Genomic DNA, 6,533 nt, shown 5'->3' on the forward strand with positions numbered 1-6,533 from the left:
AATTCTACACTAACCTGTACCATACCCAGAGGAGGCAGGATACCTCCATTAGAAACAGTAATGAACAGGATACAGAAACTCCTCCTATAACTAGCGATGAGGTCAGAGGGGCCTTGCAAGACATGAAACGAGAAAGAGCAGCAGGAGAAGATGGAATAACAGTCCATTTAATCAAAGATGGAGGAGACAATGCTTGGAAAACTGGCGGCTCTCTATACAAAGTGTCTATTGACTGCAAGGTTCCCAGAAAAATGGAAGAATGCAAACATTATACTAATCCACAAAGAGGGAGACGTTATAAAAGAATTGAAAAATTATAGGCCCAATAGCGTACTCCCAGTATCATATAAAATATTTACCAAAATAATCTCCAATAGAATAAGGGCAACACTGGAATTTAGTCAGCCAAGGGGACAGGCTGGCTTCAGGTAGGGATGCTCTACAATGGATCACATCCATGTCATTAATCAGGATATCGAGAAATCCGCAGCGTGCGATCAGCCTCTCTATATGGCTTTCATAGATTACGAAAAGGCATTTGATTCAGTAGAGGTACCAGCAGTCATAGAGGCATTACGTAATCAAGGTGTACAGACCGCCTACGTAGAAATCTTGGAACCTATTTACAGAGGCTCCACAGCTACCTTAATTCTGCACAAGAAAAGTAGGAAGATACCTATAAAGAAAGGGATCAGACAAGGACACACAATCTTTCCAATGTTATTCACTTAGTGTTCGGAAGTAGTATTCCAGCTAATTAATTGGGAAGGCTTAAGAGTAAGGCTCGACGGCGAATATCTCAGACAATTCCGTTTGCCGATGACATTGTTCTATTCAGCAATACTGCAGACGAGTTACAACAAATGACTGAGGACCTCAACAGGGAGAGTGCCAGAGTGGCGTTGAAGATTAATATGCAGAAGACAAAGATAATCATGAATAGCAGGGCAAGGGAACAAGGGTTCAGGATCGCCAATCAGCCTCTAGGGTCTGTGAAGGAGTACGTTTACCTAGGTCAATAATCACAGGGAACCGCGATCACGACAAGAAAGTTCATAGAAGAATAAAAATGGGTTGCACCGCATACGGTAGACATTGTCAGCTCCTGACTCGGAGCTTACCATTATCATTGAAAAGGAAGGTGTACAATCAGTGCATTTTACCGGTGCTGACATATGGGTCAGAGACTTCGAGACTGACAAAGAAGCTTGAGAACAAGTTAAAGAGCGCGCAAAGGGCGATGGAACGAAGAATGCTAGGTATAACTTTAAAAGACAGAAACAGAGCGGTTTGAACCAGAGAGCAAACGTGTATAGCCGATTTTTAATTGACATTAAGAGAAATAAAATGGAGCTGCAGGCATGTCATGTAATGCGCAGGTTAGATAACCGTTGGACCATTAGGGTTACAGAATGGGTACCGAGAGACGGGAAGCGCAGTCAAGGACGGCAGAAGACTAGGTGCGTGGGGCGATGAAATTAGGAAATTCGCGGGCACTAGTTGGAATCGGTTGGTGCGTGACAGGGGTAATTGGAGATCGCAGGGAGATGCATTCGTCCTGCAGTGGACATAAGATGGGATGATGATGATGATGATGATGATTCAATCGAACATTTTTTTTTTCTCGTAGAGGTAATGGCCACCTCATCGAGTAATTTAGTTCAAGGGTTAAAATTGTGCTATCTGCAATAGGCAATCTATAAAAAAAATTACACCTAAAAGAAAACAGCTTGTATAGTGAATACTGCTTACTGCCCTGTGCGACATTTTTCTGTCATCCCATGCTTCCCTATATGTAAATGCATGGTAATATAAATACGGGAATTGTTTCTTTTCACCTCAGTTACTTTGCTGAATATTTTTTTCCACATATATTTAAGGGCTTGATTATCACATTTGATGTTTATCACCTGTTTCTGCTTTAATATGTTCCAATTTGCGTTCGCTTCAATTTGTGCCACTCTGATAGTACGCTTACCTCGAATGTACCCGTAACTTGAGCCAAACTTCAAAAATATGCAAATGCCACGTAGCTGGACAGAACCAAAGTAATGTTATTTGCCACTGCTTGGAGTTTGAGATCTTTTTTTTGGCATTCGGCCTAAACGCAATCAACTTTCGCAAATATTATAAATGCATTAAAAGTGTAAATCAGAAAATTGTAGAACAACAGGAGAAGACTCCTATTCCGCTTTTTGTTGCTCGAATCGTGCTACATAACGGTGTTTTTCTAAGCATGAGAGAAACCTGCGAATACACGCCAAGTGCCTCGAGCTGCCAGTCACACGGCAATTTTTCGTGTATTCTCGGACTTCTTTCATGCTTGTACAAACAATTTTATGTAGCACATATTGAGCAACAGAAAGGTGTATCTAGAGTTTTTCATGTTGCTTTACAATTTTGCCATTGGGACTATTCATATAATTACAATGCTGAATGAGGTGAAGTCGAAGCGCGAACCAAAATATTGCAATGGTGGGACTCAAATGAAAATCTCTTTCTCGGTGAAAACGCAAATTACTTCGTATAAGATTTCCACGGCGAAAGCTGTTATGCTTCTCAATTATATACGCTTTTCCGCGTATTTTTCCATGGACCACCTTAGTGTGCTACGAACGTCTAAACATATATAGGTCGTAAAAGTATTTTTGCCAAAGTCAGGCTTCTATTTTAGAGCCTGCGCGCAGCACATTGGTGCGAAAATAAACTTTTAGAAGACAGTGTGTTTTAGGGACACTTCTACTAAAATAATTGCAGGATTCCTTCTGAGACCGTTTCTTGCGAAACATTTCCCAAAAACGTTGTAATTTGCGCATTCCCACCTCGGTGCTAAGGATTGGAAAACATAAAAGCATTCTTGCCGTGTCGCGTCGTCGGAAGCCCGTTCATCGCACGAAGTGCGCATTCTCGACCAAATGCGCACTGCATAAAAGCAGCCACGCTATCTGAAATAAACCATTCTTTGGCTTACGCCTACTGCGGGTGTTGCTGTCACTCGCGCTACTACAATTTTGTGAAACTATTTGATAGTTTGAAAGCACAATGTTCAGACAACGCAGAAACGCAAAGTTTGACAGAATGCGCGAAGCGGTAGACTTCTGGCAAATTTTTGTTTCGCAGCTGGCTTTCCACCGTTTCGTAAAATTCAAATGGCCCTCAAGGGCGCAAAACTTTTTGTGCACACAAGATACTTTGGGGCAATACTGCGCAAGTAATGCTCATATACGCGTTTTTTTTTTTGTAATCTTTAGAGAGCAATTGATATTGCTCGAGCGCCATGTTTGGGAAAGTTCGCGTGGAATATGACCCAATTATGTTTGTATTTTCCCTCCAACCACATGTTGTGTTTCGTGCCTTGTTTCAGTGCTGTCGCACGTTGTCATTGGTGTATGTGCCATTTTTATTCATCTCTTGTTCTCTTTAAATATTGTGAGGTTCTTTTGCGCTCCAGAAAGAAGCTCAATGTATTCTGTTTCAGAACTATACATGTGCACTGTGATTATTATGTATATAGGAAGTTTCCAAATAAATCGCTTGAAACCATTTGCCTCACAGTGCTGTTTCTTACTTTTTTTTTCACTTGAAAACCTGCGATGAAAGGCATACGTACACTTTAGAGTTTACAATTTGATTGATTAAGTGTGGAATAATTTATTAGTAGCATTGTCGCAAAAAACATTTTCAACCGGTTTAATTGGTTCAACCACGCAAGAAAGAAAGTAAGAAAGCATTTCATCCTCAATAACTTGTGCGCAACCCTGAAGATATCTCTTTATGTACTTTGTATTCTTGAAGAACTAGTAGGGTGTATCCAGTACGGCAATAATTATTTACGAAATAGCATACCCACAGCACACGCAACATAGATCAATTAAGGCTGCATGTCTGCGAACATAGAAAATAGAAAGAAAAATGGGACGGTTTTTCAAACGCGAGTCGTCTTTTCTGGCAACTCCAAAGTGTAAAAAATGCGCAATACACGAGAGAAAGCATTATCATCATATCAGCCTATTTTGTGTCCACTGCAGGACGAAAGCCTCCTCCTGCGATCTACAATTAATCCTGTCCGGCAAAGCAAGACGAAAAAACACGAGCGTTCTCTGTGAGACGAGTATATAGCACTATTTTATTCTTGCCAATGCTCCACCAACTGGCCTGAACTTCTACACCACTGAAACGCAAACACTATGCAAAAAAAAGTCAATATGGTTTAGTACAAATATCGGATTCGCGTAAAGGCTACACCAGAAAGACAAAGGGCCGTTTGTAAAGAATGATGACGCTTCTCAAACCACACCAACCTATTGTAGGTGTCTTCTTGGAGCAGAATGAATTAGTGTGAACAAGCAGTTAATCACGAGGTGCATTATTTAAATATTTATTACCTTAGTTACGCTGACCTTCTGGCATAACGTCCAGAAAGGAGAGCGAAATAATTATTTTAGGATTAGAACTTTGGTTTTACCGCCGCGTCGGGCGAGCTCCACCACTGGAAAAGCTAGCGCCACCGTCGGCGTGACGTGGCATGAGGGATCACGTGGACACAGCGGCCGCGTCGGCTGCTTCGGAAGGGCCAAAGCGAGCTGCAAACGAAATTTTAAGGTCCCACCTGCACCGCGGTTCGGATTAAGTGGTGAGGCTTTACCGCCTTGGGTGTCTGCTTGACAACATTTGATAGTACTATAATAGGTGGTGGCTGCATTTGGAGGCGTGCAGCATGGTAGGCTACTGCTCGGTGCCGCAGTGCCGGACATACGCAACGGAGCCCGATGTCAGCCTCATTCACACGTAGCCGCAGGACAAGGAGCTGCGTGAACCTTGGCTCACGAAACTTAGAACCGGCAGACAGCCATCGGCTACAGCTCGGGTATGCAGCAAGCACAGACGCGAGGAACATTTCTGCTACGCCGCCAGGACTGTGCGACGTTCGGTGAGTAGTAGAAAACGCGCACTGAGACGCTCGCCCGCGTCCGCTGCCCGGCTAATGTCATAACGGTTTGGTCTATGAACTTGTTAATGCTAGATACTGGCAAGTTCACTGCAACGGAAAGGGAGCGGTAAGGTGCACATTAAAGAAAGGCATGGTATATGGTCGTGTTCGTGTTATGAATTAATGCACTGGATTACGAAAAAGAAGCAGAGGGAAATCGCTCGCTGAGAAGACCGACGAACATGCAGTGCGACGCAACTTGAGGAATAATATTGAAATGTCCAAGAATTTAGAAGACAAAAAAACATTGAATCGTCGCTACGGCACATCACAGTCACCGTAGGCGTCGAAGTCTCTACAATTAAATTATCTTTTGAACGGCTCTGAAAGCGCCCACGCAACAATGCTTGCTAGTGTACTGTCAAATGCTCATATGCTGCGGCCTAAAGCTCACGGCATGGTGCGAAAATGCGCTCACAGCGAAAGCAAAACAATGTGCGCGGACATGCATGCAGACGCGCAGTCGGTCGCTGCGAACCCGTGCGATCGCTGGATTAAGGCTCCATTCTGTTATGCCCCATTCGGTTATACAGACAGCCCACTATAAGAATATATTTCACATAATTTACTCTCAGCGTTTGGTTACCTTTCACGCAAGAAGCCGGCTCGAGAGACTCCATCGCGGCAACCACGCGTAGTGGCGTTCACTGAACGTATTCGGTAAAGAGATAGTGTCTGTAAACGATTATGTGCTTTCAGTTTGCCCAAGATTATTATTTAGAGCGTAAAAACTTCTCTCGTTTCGAAAGTACTTACAGAAATGTCCGGGAGAGCTCGCGCGTAGTGTCTCCAGTGAGCGCTGACCGCAAAACCTATGATGAGCGCGCCGCGTGATCCCTCATACTACGCCAGCGAGGCGCTTCCGGCAGATGGCGACTCCGTAACTCCTCGCCGCCAGAGTTACGGAGTCGGAGGCGGACACCGGGCTCCATTGCGTACGTCCGGCACTGCGGCACCGAGCAGTAGCCTACCGTGCTGCGCGCCTTCAAAGGCAGCCACTACTTACTGTAGTGCTTTCAAGCGTTGTAAAGGAGACACTCGAAGCGGGAAAATCACGCCACTAAATTAGGACCGCAGCATACGAGGGAATTTAAACTCTAGTTTTCAGCTCGCTTAGGCGCTCCCGAAGCAGCCGACGCGGCCGCTATGTCCATGTGATCCCTAATAGCACGTCACGCAGACGGTGGCGCCAGCTTTTCCAGCGGTGGAGCTCGAGGCCAATATCGATTTAAATAATAAATACTGGTAGTGGCAAAAAAGCTTGTTCCCATTTCCCGGTAGCACGCATACTTTTCCTATTTTCGCATTGAAAATTGTTATAAGACTCAAAAGCGTAGCAGTTTGGGCGAGTTGGTATGTCATGACTGTTTTAGGCTTTGATTACCCCTACCTTATTCCTTTTTTGCTCTTCCGAGCTGCGCTACAAGCCTAAAACTGTTATAAGACTGAATAACGCAATGCAAACATTAATTCCTGCCAGCAGAAACAGCACATGAACAGCAGGCTCTTCCGAGAATAACGTTGCTTCGGAGTTATTGGAGTG

The sequence above is a fragment of the Dermacentor albipictus genome, chromosome 1 (assembly GCF_038994185.2).
Source record: "Dermacentor albipictus isolate Rhodes 1998 colony chromosome 1, USDA_Dalb.pri_finalv2, whole genome shotgun sequence".
Classification (NCBI taxonomy): Eukaryota; Metazoa; Arthropoda; class Arachnida; order Ixodida; family Ixodidae; genus Dermacentor; species Dermacentor albipictus.